We start from the raw sequence: 20,611 nt of genomic DNA on the forward strand, positions 1-20,611 counted from the left end.
TTTGTATTTGAGAATATATGTTTTTTAAGTTAAAAAAAAACAGATCTGTGTATGTTTCTGATAGGCAGATATGAATAAAAACCCATGTCATGAGTTTCATTTCTTAAAAATGGCTGAAAACAAGCAATCACTTTCCTTACTTATTCAGTAAGTAAGGAATACTTACTGAATAAGTAAGTATTCAGTAAATATACTTACTGAATAAGTATACTTACTTATTCAGTAAGTATACTTACTTATTCAGTAAGTATACTTACTTATTCAGTAAGTATACTTACTAAATAAGTAAGTATACTTACTTATATATATAAGTAAGTATACTTACTTATAAGTAAGTAAGTATACTTACTTATATAAGTATAAGTAAGTTGCCTTGATCTATCACATAAATTCTAAAAAAAAAACCATTTGCAGTTGCAATATGACAAAATGGGAAAAGGATTGAGATGTATGAATACTTTTGCAATGCAGTGTGGCACTCTATGACCTTTAATAATCTTAATATCACTCCTCAAAAAAGCATGAAAGAAAACAGAAACACAAGAACAATGCCAAACACTAGACCACAAATGAAAAAAAAACCCAGCACAGCTGGAATCATAAGTCTAATGCACTAGTTTGCTTGCTTTTACAAATTTCAGCACATACACAAGGGAAGTTTTCAGGTGTGAATGTCTGAAGATCTGAAAACCTAACTGCGGTGAAATGCCTTCACTAAATCCCCTCCTTCCTCGCAGTAATTACAGACTCCCTGGTGACAAACTACAGGTCTGCTGTGTTTGTTTTCGCCTTCTTGGATAAAACAGGTGAAGAAAGGCCTGTTTGTGCTGGGCTGAATGCCAGTCTTTTACTGGCTCTGCGAGCTACCCAATTTTTTATCTTGATGCAACAAAAACTCTGAGGGAAATGCCCCCAAAGAATTGTCCCAATTTTAAAAGAATTGCAGACCTGATATAATTTCATAATCTTTGTGCCCCTGAGTATTTGTAACCCTGCAAAGTACAACATCCCACACAAGAATAGGTGTTCTTCTGTTTTCGAATCTAAAAGGCCAAAGTTTACAATTGTACACTTGGTTAGGATGATTTATTTAGAGAAGTGCCAAAGATTTGATGTATTGGAAATTGGGTTGACTTTGGGTTGAAAAGGAGGCAGAGTGTGAGGGATGAGAATGTGATGCAAGGAGGACTGGATCAATCTTTTATCACTGCAGTGTGCTTTCATCCCTAATGGATCCGGCATGAGCAGAGCACAGCGCTGCTTTCCATCACATTGCACAGGSAGGGGAAGGACACGGGGAAAGTAGGAGAGCAAGAAGGTAAAGACGGCAAAGGAGAAAAGCGGTGCGAGGCACCTTCCAAAAAATTATGGCAAACTTCTTCTTCCTCTGCGGTCTGGCTGTACTGTCCTCAATCATACTCGCACCAGAGACCGTCTGCGGGAGGAGGGAAACAGGGCTGATACGAACGGCAAAAATTAAGTCACTTCTCAGCTTGAARAGTAATTCAGAAAGTTTCCATCAAGACTCCCAAAAGGTAACTTGCTGAGCTCAGGCAGACCTGCTTTTTCTGCCATCCGAGCTGAGTGACAGACAGAGCCGCTGACAGAGATAGAGACTGCTTTAGACAAGGAGGGAGTCCATCTGTGTATTCAAGCATTAAAGGAGCATTAAAAATAACACAGCAAAGAACAAGGTACGAGCTCTCTCAGAGGACATTCTGCTCTCTCCATGYTAAACAGCCTCATTCATGCGATGGGAAATAACAAGTATCAAACCAGTGAGGGGGACATAAAGGGAGGGAAGCAGAGAGAAGAGACATGCAAACTAAACAAGACTTGGGGGAAAAAAAAAAGAGTTTAAAAGTTTTATGATGTATTCCAGCCGCTGACAACTTCACAGTTATCACCCTGCTGGTTTACCGCTTTAGGTGAAGTGTTCGTGTTGATGCTAAAACAGGAGAGGGTGATACATAATAATGTTTCTGCTTTTTTAAAGAAGCAGGAACATATAATGAGGATATTGTTGCCTAATAAACTGGATTTGTGTGGTACTCTGTGGCAGTTTAGATAATTTTAGTGATCAATGGCCAGGAATATACAAGTGACTAAAAAAACCAAACAAACAATGCTCATAAAAAGCTACCTGGTAATGGAATCTGGTTGGTTTTACCTTGATCAGCCCTGACTAAAAACAGAAAAAACTAAACTAAAATAAACACCAAAAAAAAAGAAGAAACTTTTGCAAGCTGAAGAAGACTCATTGTGTCATGTGTACAAAACTAAAGTCAAAGGAGATTATTTCTACCGTCTCTTCAGGCTAAGACAGCTAGAAAGAAGATTTACAGTAGATAACAGGAAGGCTGAACACATGACAGAAAAGTTGCTGTTTTTGAACTTTCAGCCTCTGTCATGGAACATGGTGATTGTGGAAATGGTGGAAGACTTTTTGAAATCTCTAATGCTAACTGATATAATTACACTAATAACTATTAAAAGCTGCTAATGAAAGCTTAACATGTCAACTCCATGATTGGCCTTTGCTTTTAAAATAATGGCAACCCAAGGGAAGTAACATCACTTTGACTCCTAATATACATTAATATTCAATAAATTAGAACATGTGTTTAGGGTTTTGGTCATTGTTTAGATTAAGCATTATAAAAAATTTTWAAAAAGCTTTAAGGTTTTAAACTTGTCATTAAGTCCAAATTTCTGTGCAAAAATGTTTTTGTTGCCCTTATGTAGTACTCTAATCTTAAATCTCTGTTTGTAATTAATCTATATAAGGTGATTAACTTTGAGACCTGAGTTACTAAAATGAAAGAAACATTTCAATATTAAAGTTTATTGAATATGACTTAGGGTTGCACAGTGGCGTAGTTGGTAGAGCTGTTGCCTTGCAGCAAGAAGGTTCTGGGTTCGATTCCCGGCCCCGGCCTTTCTGCATGGAGTTTGCATGTTCTCCCTGTGCATGCATGGGTTTTCTCTGGTTTCCTCCCACAGTCCAAAAACATGACTGTCAGGTTAATTGGCCTCTCCAGATTGCCCCTGGGTGTGAGTGTGTGTGTCTGGGTGTGAGTGTGTGTGTGCATGGTTGTGTGTCCTGTGTGTCTCTGTGTTGCCCTGCGACAGACTGGCGACCTGTCCAGGGTGACCCCGCCTCTCACCCAGTACGCTAACTGGAGATGGGCACCAGCAACCCTCCCAACCCCACTGAGGGACAAGGGTGTAAGAAAATGGATGGATGAATATGACTTACTAACAAACTACTTCTCACAGCAGGAAAACAAATAATAATAATATTTTGCATGCAGACTTTTTAAAAGTCCATTAGGTTCTACAGGAAAAATAAAATAAATAAATGTTTTCATTATTATTTTTAAAAGATTTTGGAAATTAGTTCTTAATGGTGCGTCTCTGCTGTAAAAGAAAAAAGGCTCGGGCTTAAACTAGTTTTGTACTAATAAAATTTGGAACAATTTATTCTATTTTGTAAATTGAAAATTTAAATATACTTATTAAAATTAAATGAGTAAAATAAAATTGAACTGAAGAAACACTTTAGTTATTTCATGTTATTTCATGTTTTASTTATTTCATTTCTTACTATAATTAATAATGAATCAAGTTAATTGCATGAACCGCAATGCGATAGCATGAGGTACAATTATTACGTTTCTACTGTTGGTCAGGGAAAAAAATAATCACCCCCTTGTGGGGGTGGGGGGTGAGCGCTTGCTGGGGTTTCAATCGATGGCCTTGATTGGATAACAAGTGCAGCCTGCTAATGAGCTCCACTGACTGACACATAGCATGCTAGGAATTTAGAAACAAGATCTTAAGCCATGCATAAAGACAAGCCAATGTTTAAACAGGCTGTATTGGAGTGATTTGGTGCATTGGATTAGCATGTTGTTGGCATTTAGGATGTGTTGCCTAAAACAGCACGAACCTGCCAGTGCATTCTCCTCATCTCTTCAATAAATGAATCTTAAAGCCTTTATCTCTTTTCGTGCACTGTACTTCTAGCTGAGTTTTTTGTTAGCAGAAAATAGACTTACGAACGGCCTACGTACACAGAGTAAATTCAGAAATGAGMAAAAATAATAATAAAACAAGATTTGCAAAGAGTGAAGATTCAAMCCAAACAGGTTTGAGTTCTTTTGTTGCACACAGGAGTACTTGGGTGGCGGGTCTAGCTTCAACAGGTGCGTACATGCAAAGACACGGTTCGACTCGGCGAATATACAACACAAAACCAATTTTGTCTCAACACCAAAATACTAAGTTAGATTTATGAATCTTTATAACACCTCTTGCCTCTGCATTTTATATGCTGAGTTCAGAGAAAGTTTTTGACATAAACAGCTCAAGCCAACAGGAGTCAAACAATCTCTCGAGAAATCCTCACACTCACCTTCTTATTCTTGCTTCTGGGTGTTTTAAAACTTCCAGTCTTCTTTTATTTTCTCCTTCCTTCCAGCTCTGTCGGGGAAATCCTAACCTTCTCACCAGGCAGTGGTGCCGGCTGTTCAGCTGGTATGTGAGGAAGCCTGCGAGTGAGTCTGCGAGGAAGCACGTGAGTCCAGCAGAGGTCAGTTAGATGTGAATTTAAAGAGTGTCACCACTTCTCCGCTCTGTCCTCCTTGCCTTTTTTATTGCTGGCTGCCTCAGGAATGCACTTCTGCTGGATGTCCTCACCACAGGCGAGATCTGAGTGTGTGCTCCAGTTCTCTCTACGTCTGCACTGCTCCTCCTCCCTCTGTCTCTCTCACCCACACAGAAACACACCCTCCCCGTCACTCTTCTCTTTCTCTCCACCCTCTTTCTATGTGCTCTGACAGATCAGATACCTCCCCTTCTTCCAGGTATCTGAAAAAAACAGTTTCTTCCCTACCAAAACCAATTACCATACCTAGCCCTTTTTTTTATTATTCAACATTTTCTATTCAGATGGAGATCTGCTCATAGAAAAATCCTCTCAGAAACTGGAAACTCCTTGCATATATTTGCATATCTGCCTCTAATGTTTGTACGGTCAATAACCTGAGGCATCCGATATCGAAGTTCTGCCCTCCAGTTACACAATCAGCTGATAATACAAATAAGTCTGTCAGGTGGTTCTCTCTTCCTTTTCCTGGAATGAGGTCATAGTACGACAGACCAGGTGGAACAGGAGACAGAGTGCGCAACTATTAGCATTTGAGCTGGACAACGCCCTGAGAACAAAAAGAACAGTTAAGCTGCTGCACTTAAACCTGACCACTTGAGTGCAGGGAGCAGAATTAAAATATGGCTAATGCAAGACAAACCATCCTCAACCCCCTCCCAAAAAAAAAAAAAAAACAAGTAGAAAGTGTTCAACAATAAATTCAAAGAAATTCCTGAACTGTGACCCTGTGATGGCTGCCATGTCCCATACACAAACACACTCTGCATGCAGAGCTGAGAAATGTGTGACCAATGTGCCGGGCAGATTTTGCAGGAAGTCCCACATGGAGAGACAGACCCTGCTATTTATTAACAACTCTCGTTTTCCAAGGCAAGTTTATTTGTGCAGCTTTATTCATACACAATGTCATTCGATTTACTTTATAAGAGATTTTTTTATTTTTTAAATCCACRAAGTTTCTTCCAATATTACAATCAAAGGTACACTCTTGGTCACTTTAGTTAAATGACTCCAAAACTACCTAAAACTATTTAACATGGGAACTGGCAAAGAAATGAGAACCTTCAAATAAAATCTTCAGAAACTCTGACCTACAAATTGAGCTGATTTTAGCCAACACCACCTATTGTTGTTGAACCAAACTGTAAGAGATAGGTTTAACAGCGATTACATGCTTTATTAAACAGTTCCAGCTCAACAAATAGAGATTTTTCAAAAGCAACCCTGATGAATAAATTATTTCAGTRTAGTTAATAAATAATAAGCAGTTAGATAACAAGTAAAGCAATGTATGTATTCTGCCTTAACAAAAGCCTGTGATAAAGGAATAACACTTTGTTCATGCCAGTCATTTTGTTCCTTCACAATTTTGCACTTTTGGAGCTTTGGTTTTTTCATATTAAGCTTTTATTTATAGGTAAAGAGCCATCTATCTATAAGATGTTTTTTTAACAACCATGCATCAGTTGACTGGCTTGGAATGTTTTGGACAAGCTTTGAAACCCATAATTTAAAGGACAATTCTATAATCTACTTATCATGCAATTTGATGCATGAATATATTTAAATCATGGTGGCATTAACGTTTTGGACAACTCTTATGTATGTGGTTTTGTACATGATAAGCAAACAGTTAGCTTCTTTATGCAGAAAAGAGTGGTGACATTTACCCTTTAAGGCAAGAGCTTGGTGTCTGCTGTATTTAGTGTCTTAAATATTACGAGGTCTTCGCTTCTGTTCTGTCAAAGGGAACTTTATTTTCTTCTCCAGAAGTTTATCTCTTTGTAAAATTACACATAACTATGGGACTGAGTTTATTTTTCCATCAATAAAGATGTGACTTATGACCAAAAAAACAAATGGAGAATCTTCTACAAGATCTGCAACATCAGTTGGATTGAGACAAATTCATTTGCTCTGAGAGATCCCTGTAARGTTAACATCAAACTGGTTCTTTTATTTATTTACTCTGTTTCCACGGTGAAGTCAAACAGATAAGAGAAGGCAAAATTAACAGCCTGTCACATATTAACATAAGTAACAAGTACTTGGAAAATGTATACCAAATAAATCCCAATGTTATTTTCAAACTACACTGTAAAACTATGAACTGTGTTTCTGGATTCAAACACAATAATTAAGCACCAGAGGGCCATTAAGACTAATTAGTCATCCTCCCTTTTCTTCACCTCTATCAGACGTCAGATTTTATTCTCAGCAAACTAATGAGCCCAGCAGTCACAGCACCTGATAACCAATGTGCACATTGCACAAAGCAGAAGTTTTCCAAAAATAGATGGCCGGCATTAATTGCATTAATTAGACGAGCTAAATCATCCAAACAAAAGACCACACCAAAGACTGCAGCAGCTTCTAGCAAGGCTGAGTCAGAGGCCCACTGAGAGCCAGTTCACAGTTACGTGAACTGCTTCACTGTTCTGTCTATAAAGCAAAGCTTTTGGCACATATAAGAGCTGTGTTGTCAGACAAATCCCTTAAACAACTCTCTCAAATCATACGCGGAGGAAGAACCTCCTGAGGCAGGRTTTAAGTACSAAAGGCCATTGTGAGAAAACTCTAAGGTGCCAAGCAGAAGTGACATTTTGACAGCAGGTATTGGTTAAGYAACTACACTTTACGGGCCCTGACAGGCTTATATGAWTGTCCTACATCACATTCAGTTCATTTAAAGTTGAGGGAGGGGTTTTATGATCCAGTGGATTATCAGTCCAAAGCCTCCCAGATTTTGCTGACACCTTCCAGGCATTCCTCAGGGCACCTCCCACTGCTGCGCCCCCCACTCACCAAACCCTCCCTTGTAAAACTCCACATATCCTCTCTCTCTCTCTCTCTCTCTCTCTCTCTCTTTTTGAAACACAAACCCTTTTCTTCCCCTCCTCCATCCCTCCCTCTGCATTCAGGATAGAAGCTAAAGAGAACAATGAAAATAATTTAAGCCTAAACTTCTTCATAATATATTCAATTTCACAAAAACGAAATCTACAATCTGTTTTTACCAAAACAGCTTAAAGGTCTGTTTTAATTCGAATACAAAGTAAATATGTCAGAAGTGCCTGATGATTGATGGTGAGTGATGAAATAGATGGCTCTGGGACARAGAAACAGCCTCCTTGAGAATGGGAGTGCTGAGTGGAACCAAGATGACTCAATTTTTAATTGTTGAAGGCTTATGAACAGTCGTCAACAGGTGGGTAACAAGGACTGAAAGGCTAGAACAAGGACAGTGGACAAAATATACACTTGAAACARCAGCACAATTCAGAAAGGCATTTCAAAATGGTAAACTTTTGTTGACACTGGGTTTCAAGCGGCAAAAGGTCGTGCCAAACAAGCCTAAATAAAGCACTGATGTCTCATTATGGTCAGGCCAGGGCTGTTGCTTCAGACGTTTAGCTGTGTTGTATATGATGATGATGATAGGATGGTGTTTACCAGCTAAGGTAATTGCCGTGTTAGGACGTAATTATAGCAAAACATAAATTAAGACCTGACTGAGTTCTGTTTTTCTCTCAGAAACCTGGCTCAAGAGAAAATTCATGGTTTAACAGCAAACCACGGCACCATTATGTTAGTGGAAACGGTGGAGTGACTATGCATAGTTCTAAGAAATTCTGGATATTTCTTGAACTTCTTTACATTTTGAACATTAGAAAACACGTCCGATGTCATTCTTTCCATTTCTTTATCTAAACCCCCGCTTTTTCCATCCACCTCGTGGATGCTAAAGTCACTTTCTGTGAGAATCCGCGGTCTCTTGAGATAACGCGGCACCATTAGTGTCACACTGTGCTKTTGCTATCTGTAAATGGAAATAGGATAAAAAGAGCTTAAGCAGAAAGCTGGGACTGTGAGAGAGACCTAAACTTTTCGGTCAATGATGGGATGCTGATGACAGGTCAAAGAGTCTCGTTCACTTCTTCAGCTCCTCTGTTTCGTGAAAGAGGTGCCATTTCTCCAAGAACAAAAGGAAGTGGAGTCATTAAGACTGCCCTGAGCGTCTTGGGACATGTCCTGTGTCCAAACACAAGCTTTCTTAGAACAAGGAGGAGGATAAATGCAATCTTTGTCTGAACAAACTAGCGTATGTCCACTGAGAGACAAATGAAGCAAAGACATAAAAATGACTTAGGACCTGCCAGATGGGTAAGAACCAATAAATAAACGACAATCCCAAGAACAAAAGCTTAGAGAAGTGGGGCTCTGTATGGAAAGAAAATCCTGCTTTATTAAGAGAAGAGCAATCACGTGGGTGGGGGTCAAAGGTGAGAGGCGAAAAAAAGATCTATACAAGCCCACCCTGGACACACAGTCACTGACACCCTGCCGATCCAAAATTAACCAGTTCTGCTTTGTTGCTCAACATATTTCCATAGAGACTTCCAAGTATCCTCCATGTTTACTGTTGTCCTTGCGCTTTCTAATGCAGTTTACCGTACTAATCTGTTCCTCGTCCGTGCTGAATGTCTATGGGACAGAACAATCCATCCAATGTAAACAYCTGCAGGAACAACAACCTTTAAAAGCTTTCACTACAGCAGGCCTGTCATCTCTTTCCTTCAGTGGCTTTACTGGATCAAAGCAAAGCTGTCTTTTGTACTTACAATCATGCACTCTAAGCACACACACAAAACAGGAAAAATGAGTGCTTGCACACACAAACGCATGGTGATGCTGGCACATAACAGAGATGGATCTCTTTAATCACGGCATTCTATTAACAGACATTTTAGTTGAAAGTGCTGTATGAATGCATAACCGATTTGCCAAAGTTTCAAGTAAAGGCACTTGAAGATGGGTTGAATTTTAACTAGGACGGTGAGACTGCCATTACCGTCTCTATTCAGGTTCAAGTGTGCTTGAGTGTGCGCTTGAGGGGGTATGCGCATGAGACTGAATTAATGACGTGTGTGTTTGTCGACGGATATGCCRGATTATTAATCAGCGCTTAGACAAAGGCCATATGTGTGCAAGTCAGTGCATCTCTCCCACATGTCTCTTATATTCTGCTCTACGCTGGTATAAAACACAACCAGCAAGAATGTTAGGATTGTCGGGTCAGCAGCACTGACATCATGGCAGCCCGTCAGAGGCAAGGCCCCAGCGCCAGTTTCCACCTGGTTGCATCAGTAATACAATACTAAGCTGTAGATCAATGACACAAGCTCCAAGCCAACTTCCTGCTCACCCTGACTCTTTAAACATTTAATATAAACTTAACGCAAACTGAAAATTCATATAATAAATCCTAAGCTTTGTTCTCTCCAAACCCTACATCTTAACTGAAACTATCTTAAAGTATAAAACCAAAGCTGCACTTCATTTTCAATAATTACTTCTACAATTATTTTAAGAAGTAGGGAATRTTCAAAAAAAYTACAACGTTTTAAAGTTGAACTTYGCTAAAATGCAAAGCCTTAAAATGTGAACAAAACATACCCCAACCTTTCTGTATGGTAAATATCCAAGCCACCCAACGRTAAAGTGGGTTGTAAAGGTAGACAGAATGGCCAGTATACCGACACGCAAGAACTGATAAGATCTTAGTTTTATAGTCATTTACTGACACAGTCAACAATACCGTGGATTAGCAAGATTCTGAAAAATATGAATCAAYTCAGACAGGTTTTTAACTTGAARAATAAAAGAGGAAGAGTTCTTGCTAAGAGCAGTCCRGTATGAGTCTGAATCATCAGAGTCATAAGCCAATATGGATGGTAGAGTAAAGCTGCGGCTGAATCAATYGGTGATAAKRCTAATGATTATCTCCACAACATGAAACTATTTAAGATTTTCAGTTTGAGGCTTTTCGTTTGATCGTTTTCCATGCATGTTCACCAATGTACATGTCGTATTCTTCTGGTGTCTCCTCAGTTAAATAACTGTAACCGTAAARCGCCAAGAGACGGATGATAGCTTGTGTCCAGCATGTAAGTTCAAAGAAGTCTGAAGGTCATCTGATAAAGTGCACCTGAAGGTGGTGTAGGGAGTCAGTTTCTATAGTTGCCAAGACAACCAAACATAGCAACAGCCACCTGGTTGGTTGGGACAAGACTGGGAGCTCAAAGAATACCACTTCAGGAGGGTAACTGTGCCAGAAAATCCTCTTAAAGCAACACAGTTCCAAAACAGAAGCCTCATTGTGTCCAYGTCATGATGAGTGGAGCAGGGATCAAGACCAGCTGTTGAATCTTTCATAAATAAATGAATACACTGTTCAGATCTCATTTAAGACGAAATTACTTCAGCCAATTTCACCTCTGGATTTCTTAGTGTATATTTAGTGATTGGTTGGACATTTTTTTAACAAGTGCTGAAAGCTAACCAAAGCTAACCAAACTCATTTGCTGGGAACTTTATGTTTGCAACAGACGGAAAGTTTTATGAAAAGCATCAATGTATCTGTAAAAAAATTAAAGTTAATCAATTGCAGAGCCAAATTTATTACATTTAGTYAAGAAGCTGTCAGAAATTATGCAAATATGTGTCAATAAGTTTGAGGGATTGGCTGCTGCTCTTTCCAGCATCTGAATTCAACTTGTCACAGATAACTTGTTTAAAAATAAAATAGATTTATTCTAGACAGGAAACTTGGTTAATGACATAAAATGATAAAACCTTGACAAGATGTTGACTAAGATTTATTTTGTTCCATTTGTACAGAGACGACAAATGTAACAAAACAACCATTTATTGTCTGTACCCAATTTTTCCTTGTTAGTTTTCACAGGGGAGCTGTTTCTTATCGCCAGAAATCACTGGGCGAGAGGCAAGTATACACCCTGGACCAGTCACCAGTACAACAGAGGACATCTCAGAGACYCAAAGGAAAAACAACCATGCATCACAATCATGCTGTTCACTCCCAAGAGCAATTTAGAAATCATTTCAGTTAGCACGCATGTTTTCAGACTGTGGGAGGAAGCCAGAGCACACATAGAAAACTTATGAGTGCATTGAGAGAAAAAAAGTCTTGGTCAGAACTTGAACACAGGAACTTCTTGCTGCAAGGCAACAGTCACACCATGCATCCTCTTTCAAAGTTTCAAGTTGGAAAGATTACTTATAAGCCATTTTGAGGACGGAATTCCAAATTGGACATTTGTAGCTCAACCCCAGGTCAAATTCAATATGGATGCTGCACATAACAAACACTGAACGTYGCAAAAGTTCACTATTTATTTGCACCTCTGTCAACATGTCCTTACAGTACTAATCTGTAAAAATGATTCCCAACTGTTTAAATGAAAACTGTGTGTTGTTCTTGGCTTTCACTGCAATCCTGATCATAATAGCAAATCCCACCAGTGAGTGYAATGGGGTTAGGCTTAATATAAATATGTAATATTTACATTAATCCAAGCAGTTCCATKCAATACTGATATTGAGATAACACCAACTATGCTATAAATGTTCCAGCCCTGAGGCCCATCATAAAAATATATAYTAGGTTGGATATGCTCAGTGTTGCTCAGTGTGTTGTGCACACATTGAATCCCATTTCACAATTTCCCCGTATGATAGTCCTATCTGTATTTAGCACTCRTGCAATGAAGTTTACATTTCTCAAACTTTCTATAAGGGGAATAGTGAAGAATATGGATTTTTTTTTGTCTACATATTTTAAAAGAAAGAAAGAGAAAAGAAAGATGAGGGTATTTTCTGCAAAAGAAGGGCTTTGACCTTGCCTGTAATAACTCCTTTGACATAATTTGATGTTTCAAATTTGAAATCACTACTGGTTACCCTTAACCAGCACTTGAATAGTAAAATCAGCATTGTACTGCAGTATGCCAACAGCTACAACAGGTATGTCAATGGAAAGTTTTATGTAATGTGCAATATTTTATTTTATTGTATTTTATTTTTTGGTGTTTGTCAACTTCCCATTTACAAAATACATTGAACGGTGTGCCCTATAAAATGTTCTGATTGCAACACTTTGTTTTGTGTATTCTAATCTATTACATTTGGTGGAATCTCTTTAAATAAATTTTTWAAAATAATCAACAACAGCGAGGATGGTTAAGCTTCTTGAAATGGTGTCTTTGACATKTTGTCTACTCTCTGTCACTTTTAATGCATGCCACTACTCCTTATCAATTAAAATCAATCAAATTTTATTTGTATAGCACATTTCAGCAGCAAGGCATTTCAAAGTGCTTTACATAATTAAAATAAAAACAGCATGTGACATTGAATAAACAGTTAGAAAGACAAACTGAGTTAGAAAGACAGTTAGAAAGACCAAAGGTATAAAGTGTCTACTAATTAAACCACCGTGGAAGAACAATGAGACAAACAGAACTCAGAAAACACATTAAAAGACAATTTGACTATTTTCTAAATTCAATTATAGTTCTMTTAAAAATAAATAACTATATTACTTCATCGGTATATATGCCTGTTCTAATTGAACCGCTTAATGTCAAAARTTATTTTCTCTAGTGTCTTGTCCTTTACCCCCTAAATATAGMAGCAATGGTTAGTTTGCTCACCACTCACTACATATAGGTGATGCTCCCATCGCGTCAATGAGGCTTATGGGAAATAATAAAGGATGAACAACAAAACAACAATAACTCACAAAACCGATTCCACAACAATTCTAAATTATCGTCTCGTGTCAAATTATAGAATATCTCCATCTGTTCTGCAACGAAAAAACAATCTACGTTTTCACAAAACAAGGTCCGAGTTATGACAGTTAAGTGATGTGGTAACAATGATTACAGAAAGAAAGACGGTTTAAACTATAAAAGTTTGAAACAGCTGCTCTGCCTGTTGAAAACCATTCACTCTAATATCTATTTGTTGTAGTTTTGACACTGAAAATAACTTCAGCCACATGTTCAGCAAGAGAAGTTGGAATAAATAAATAAAAAAAGTCCAAAAATAAATACAGCAAAACACGTTTGTTTAACTTACCTCCTGTAGTTTAATAGTCTTTATAAGAGCCTGTCTGTCCGATGAGAATACGGGAAGAGTAAGAGGAGGAAGAGCGAACCAGGCAACTCTGTGACTGTCTGTGTTGTTCTCACACGCTACCTGATCCACCACCACAGGCTGCAGTGTCAGGGCGACTGGCTCCGAGCAATGCAGAGGGGAWGGGGGGGCAGCTGTAGAGAAAAGCAAAGCGGTGCCGCCATTCCCTCCCGTCACCCTGGAAACCAACGCTCTTTCAAAGAAAACCGGCCAATGGAAAACACCGGCAATTGTGTTTTCGGACAAAAAGTCACATGACTGCCCAAATACCACTCCCTTCATGCTCTTAAGAGAGAAAGAAAGATAAAAATGAAAAATAAAAAAATAAGCGATGATTTGGTGCGCTTCAAAAGGAAAGATAAAAACGGAAGGAAAACCATTTGTTATTTTATCGTTCCTTTTTCGTATAGCTATATAACTAATGTAAAAGTTCAGTGCTTCTGCTATTTTGTGGTTTATCAAATCTCTGCACTTATTTCTTGAATCAGAAGGCTTGGTATTTCTAAAGATTGACAGATTTAAATCATTTTTTTAACCAAATCAAAGTATAATTACAAAGTAATACAGTTCCTATATATATTCAAAAGGCAACAACATTTGAAATTCATTGCTACATTACTATTTCAACTATGATACTGAATAAACATGAGTGTGTGTGTGTGTTTCCTAATAAAATGCAATCTTCATCTGGTGGGTAGACATGTGATAAGATTCTTATTGTGACAATCTTGTGAGAAAATACTAAAATAATTATTATTCAATAATAATTTTATCTTCTTGATCTACTTTTCTTTATTTAAAGCAAAGGTAAAACTTTTTTTTTCCTTTGGCGTAAAATGAAGGGATAACTACACAAAATTAAACCCTTTGTTGTTCTATAAATAAATATAAATATAAACAACCAAAATGAGCTGATGTCAACTTCATGAGCAGTTGGGCAATCTGCTCATGAAGGCAGCTCTCTGCTTAAACATTTATTTGTGAAATAAGCAAGCTGCCTTTTTTGAATAATGCACACCTCAGGTGGCTTTGAACTGCCTTTCAATGTTACCATTGTTAGAAAAAAAAAAACAATGCTTTCAGAGTGAGTCAGGTTGTGTTTTCTGTGACTGTCAATTACATTTAATCACTTGGATCAGCACCATGAGATCCAGTGTGAACAAATAAAGGGTAGAAAAAGGCACATTCTTTGTTGAAAAGCTGACGCTGAAGCTGACCTTGGACCCAAAAGCTTCACGACTGACAACCCTAAAGCAAAGCAGATGCCAGGGCCAAAAAAGGCCAATGGACACAAGTCACCTGGAAAAGCCAGTGATGCAGAAATACAATCTCAGCAGAAAACTGAAGACAGAGAATACATTAATTTCCGATCTTTTCTCTTTAAGCTTCACCTTCTAAGATGTTCGTTTTTAGCTCGGTTTTAAATCTTATCTTCAAAGTTAACACCTTTGGTTTTACTTGCATTCTGACAAAAAGGGGGGAAAAAAAGAATAACTTTCTTTAAAACTGCACAAAACGTTTCCACCATACCGGAGAAGGAGCTCTCAGCTGCTACCATTTTAATTTCGTTTTAATTTTGTTGAATAGCTAAATAAATAAACATATCCTGGACGATTAAATCCTTACAAAGTACAGTTCCTTGAGCTTTACAGTTCAGTCTGGCATGTGCCTGGGTGGTAGTTATATAGTTAAACTTTCTCATGTCAATTCCCTTCATAACTAAGAGACAGTGCAGTCTTCAAGCTTTAGGAGCTGGCTTTATTGCTCAGGCTGAAATCACACGTCTCACTTTCTTGGCAATATACTCAGCACTTGAACACAATGATTTTTCTTGTAATACATTGCCTCAGAGCTAGTAAATTATACCCTTCCTCACCAGTGGCGGCCAGGTCTACTTTTCAGAAAAAGCAATTAGAAAAAAGAGGGGGTCCAATTGCCAGCAAACGTGACAAGAACAGTACATAACGTGTTACCAGTAGATGAAGCTCTAACCTCTGCCACTTTCCTCTTTTCTTTCTTAAAGGTGATTCAGAAAAACACCTAAGGATTAACAATTCTACATACACTCGCCACTGGATAATAGGTATGTTTTGGCTCCAGGCTTACAGATAAATCTTGGGATGCACTTCAACCTGGAGATTGGGTCTGCCTCTAAGACGAGACCGAACAAAGTTTCACAAAACATGGCCTGCCAATTTATTTCTCTTAAAACAGCACAGTACTAATAAACGAAAAAGGAAACTCAAGGGTGATTGTGTGGTGTACTTGCACGTCAATGAAGCCAAGTCAGAACACAGCATTTAAATTTAATCACAAGGCAAAATGCTGCATAAATATAGTTCCCTTTTATGACAGTCTAGGACACATTTGCGAGACGCAAAGAAACCAGATATTTACAAACACTGTGTAAGAAAAAAAWWTTTTTTCCCATCACTTTCTAATTTTGTTGTTGTTTTAGGCTGATAAGGAATACTGGAATTATTTTATTTTCCTAARTGCCAAAATTTTACATTTATTTTATTGAAATGTCTGTCTGAATGAATGGCCCAAAATTCCTGTAAACTATTATAAGGTTTCCTAAATGTTTGACTCAAGTCACCAGATTTGGCATCTCTACCAAATACTAAGGAAATGCATGTAAACATTTGAATTTGAAAAAAAAAAAAAATTGTTACATTAAGCACATATGTTTGGCAATCCTGACAAAAGAAACATAAATTTAGTCAGATTCACCGTAATCTAATTTCAATAAATTTGTCTTTTTTTTCCTTTTTTTTTTTACAGTATATATGTATAACTGGTTTCATCTTTATGTGTGCTCATGAAAGTCAATACGTCAGTGGCAGTGATGGACAAGGAAGGTAAGAGATATTTAACATATACCAAATAAAGAATTGGTTTTCTAACTGAAACAATAAAAATCTTCTTTATTTTCAAGCGGCTGAATAAATAGGTCAAAACAAGAGGTATTTGTTCTGTGGATGGTACAATGATGCAGTCAAACTCTTTGTGGCTTTTCTCCTTTGATTCCAGTGTCATGACGAAAGCTCTGCTGTTTTCTGAGTGGACACATTGTAGTTTYCATGCTGTGCAAGTACTAAATCTATTTCAAACTTCAGTATCAYTTATCCAGTCAAATACATTTTTTTCCCAGTCATGTTAGACTTCACTGCCTAAGAACAATTAACTTTAAGAGGTATAAATGCAAAAATCTAAAAAATAAAGTTATGGAGGAGAACAACAATAATTTGTTATGATGTCAAGAAAAATAAAAAAGGAACCGATAGGGGTGAAATTAAGGAAGTTGGACCGAAAAGGTAAAACCCGACAGAAGAAGTTCAGTAAAATATGAATAGGAGGAAACAAATAAGTTCCCCCAACAGATAAGAGATGTTATAAAGAGCTTTTGTTGATGTTTACAGTAACAGCTAAAAAAAAAAAAAAGGTACAAAGGCTAAAGTGCATATTCTCACATTACTTTCAGAGTAAAAGTAACCATTTTATGTGTCAAACACATTCTTAGGGTTTAGGGAAATTTACCTATTTATTTATTTACAAAAACTCGCTTTTTGTTCAATAAATAGCGACGGGATGGAATCAGTGGTGATAAAACATGCCAACTTGTGTGCTTATCTCAAAATTTCTTTTATAGGACTTACCCCGGGAGCACCCTGTTTCCATGGCAAACAGCAAATACTGTACTGCCTTTGTATTGACAATGTTTTGATCTACTTAGTGATAAAATGCTTGTCCAGCGCATCACTTGATGTAAGCAGCTGAACGATGCGTTCTGACGTAATCTCATTCTGAAATATGAAAACAATCAACCTGGCAGGAAGGTTGTGTTAGATGACAGCAGATTGCACTGCAGTTTGCATTCCACTTGGATGGCTTTTGAAATCCCCCTGTCCTGACTAAATTCGATTTTATCTGAGGTTGTGCCAGCTGACATTTCTCCCACAAGCCATGAGGTGGCAAATATTGCACATGTCTAAAGCACATGAGTAGGGAAGTTACATTTACCTCAAAAAATACTTTTAGGAGTTTTGTTGCGTTGAACTTTACTTTAACTTGTGTTATGTTTTTTATGAAGTATTATGCTTGCTTGAGTACAATGTTACTCTATTTTCTTGTGCTTACTTTCAGTCTATCTCGGTTATTAAAATGTGTACAGGCTGATGTGGGTCTATAAACATGTGCAATAGAAATAATGTAATTTGGGTTCAGATATCCGATTTCTGCCCCACTCCAAAAGATTTTGCCTCACTCATTTGAAAAGAAGATAACCCCTTGTTCTCCTTGCCACTCTCTTCAACTGAGACAAATAACCCTGAAAGAGAATCAGAGTACTTCATTTTTTCCAGTATCTTGATTAGGTATGGTAAAATAATCATTAAAATGTGTTTCACACATTGTTTCTGATCTATTGGTTTCCAGCATGAGATTTACATCTTCATCGCATATTTTACTGCATTAAAACATTGCATGATTGCATGAAAACGTTGGCATTTGATCTTAAATATAACTGTACTCTGAGTTGGTAGTGGATAATTAACATCGCCACAACTTGTGTAACAAAGTTACACAAGTTAGAACTTGTGTAACAAAAGCAGTACAAATATTGGCTTGGCATGCAGRTGGATGATGTGATCAGACAGGAAGAAGAATTCTGACTCAAGTGAGCGTACAGCAGTAAATTACACTGTATTTATACCTTTCATTTGCTATTAAGTACTCCATGTCTCCACTTGATTGTAAAGGTGTCAACAGAAAGTGAGTTACGAGGCTCAAATTCCTCACGGAGAATGGAATCTTTCTTCTGGCAGAATCTTGCAGTAATGCACAAGCATCTTTTCCTGGGCCTGTCTGAACTCACACTAAAAGTATTTTCATTTGTATYGCCCGAGTGAAAAAAGAAGGAATCACTGCAAGTCAAAACAAAAATAATTATAATATAATTGGACTAGGATGAGTTCGTCTCTCCTAATTGTTCACACCCATATCCCCTTGGCTGCAGTTACAAGAATGTGTAGCATTATTATTATTGTTTTGAGGAATACAATTAGACCTTCAATGAACATGAACATAATTGATTCCACTTAATGTCATTTGGTAATTACTTTAGGAGTACACACTGTACATGCTGACATCTTGTCTTTCCTTGAAAATAACAGAAGTAATAGTTGCCATAGGGGGAGCTTTGTTYRTGTTGTGTAAAACATTATCTATCCATTCCTCCATCTTTTTCCTCTTGTCCAAGATTAGTTTGTGGGGCAAAAAGGTCAAGGAAGGAATCCCAAAGATTCCTCTCCACAGTGGCACTCTGTAACTCATCCTCGGAGATCCCAGTCCATAACACATATAAAGTCCCTCCTGTGGGTTCTGGGTCTTCCCCTTCGTTTCTTATAAGACGACCAGACCATCTAAACTTCTGCCTTTTGATGCAGTTGCCYATAAGTTCCCCTAAGATGATGGAGCTCCTTGCCCTGTCTCTTAAAGCTGAGTCCTGTCACTCTTCTCTGAAATCCAGTTTCAGCCACTTTTACCSAGGATCTTGTTCTTTTAATCATGATCTGAAATGTATGATCATAATTGCAGGTGGGTCAGACTGAGAGCAATTCTACAGTCTCACTGATGGTAGGCCTTTTCCCTAAGACCTAACTCCGTGGATTGGAGTTTTGTCTTAGGGGAGCAAACTGAGATTCCCACTGGTTGAGCCTTCGCTGCTGGGGATCAGCATAAGGAAGGAGACTCAGTCAACATGGACCCACCACCTGCAGAAACAATGAGTTTGGGTGTACGAGCTCCCACTGGTGTAACCTCCCAGTCCCACTAAGAGTGGGGAAAAGTGCATGCTGTTAAGATTTCTTTAATGACATCGGTCACAGTTACCAAATAAAATTAGCCAAACACTTCAGTGCCACCTTTGTTTTTCTTTGTATCAGATGAATAAGGAAATCTTTTTTTTTTTTTTTTTTTTTTTTACAATCACCTTTTATTCAGCCAGAAAAAAATAAATTCTGGTTTGTCTCATTATCTCTAATAACAGGAGTTTTGCAAAGCTTCTCTATGACCACATGTGTGAATAATATCTGTCAGAGAAATTATAAGATTACTTAGGGCGGTGTTTCACAACCCTGGTCCTCACCGCCCCCTGTCCTGCATGTTTTAGGTATTTCCCTTCTGCCACACACCTGAATTGTATCTCTGGGTGATTAACAGGCTTCTGCAGTACTTGACGGTCATGCAATCATTTGAATCAGCTGTTCTGGAATAGAAGCACATCTAAAACATGCAGAGCAGGGGGGCGCTGAGGACCAGGGTTGAGAACCACCGGGGTAGGGTGAAAAGCACCGCTAGTTGCATTCCGTTCTTCTCTATCTATGTGTTGAGATGTGATCCCAAGACTTAAAACACCTGACAGGATCCAAGGGAGTGCAGCAATCCTCATTATGAAAAAACTCAATGACCCATGGGAGATGGTACAGTTATGGAAATTCCTCGAAGATAAGACATGGAAAAACAGATTACATAACCACCGTCTACCAGTTCTGTACCCATGGGCATGTTTGCACAGTTAATGCATTCCTATAAGCATGCCATTACTTCTTAATCCGACATGAAAACTTATGCATGAAAGACCATAATATGCTGAGTGCTTATGATGTCTGTGTCTTGGTTTGCAAATGCTCATTTCAGATAGCCTAGGCAAGCTTCGTAATATCAACTTCCCGGTTAAAGCAGTTCCCCTGAAATGAAACTAGACATAATGATGTTTGTGACATCTTCGAAACAAACTCGTCTCAACATTATATACCCTCAGGTAAAGCAAAGATATTGAGTGTGTCTTGACCTCATCTAGCCGGTGATTTTCGGCGAGTTCTTGCGACACGTTAGTCTCAGATTGYCCTTCACAGTTGAGCAGAGAGGTGATTT

At 38.1% G+C, this 20,611-nt stretch overlaps 1 protein-coding gene across 4 annotated transcripts in view; it reads right to left on the reverse strand.

The window, feature by feature from the left end:
* rassf7a (Ras association domain family member 7a) overlaps positions 1 to 13,834 on the reverse strand; it is a 37,101-nt gene extending 23,267 nt beyond the window's left edge. The window contains exons 1-2 of one of the 4 annotated variants that reach the window (XM_008411529.2): positions 13,619 to 13,834; positions 4,418 to 4,565 (exon numbers count right to left, since the gene is read on the reverse strand). The gene's annotated coding sequence lies outside the window, so the exon portion shown is untranslated. Of the gene's footprint in view, positions 1 to 4,417; positions 4,771 to 13,618 lie in introns of all 4 variants that reach the window. The other 3 variants (XM_008411527.2, XM_008411526.2, XM_008411530.2) reach the window with 3 other exon arrangements.
* Positions 13,835 to 20,611: the final 6,777 nt, after the last annotated feature.

This window comes from Poecilia reticulata, linkage group LG6, assembly GCF_000633615.1.
Source record: "Poecilia reticulata strain Guanapo linkage group LG6, Guppy_female_1.0+MT, whole genome shotgun sequence".
NCBI lineage: Eukaryota > Metazoa > Chordata > Actinopteri > Cyprinodontiformes > Poeciliidae > Poecilia > Poecilia reticulata.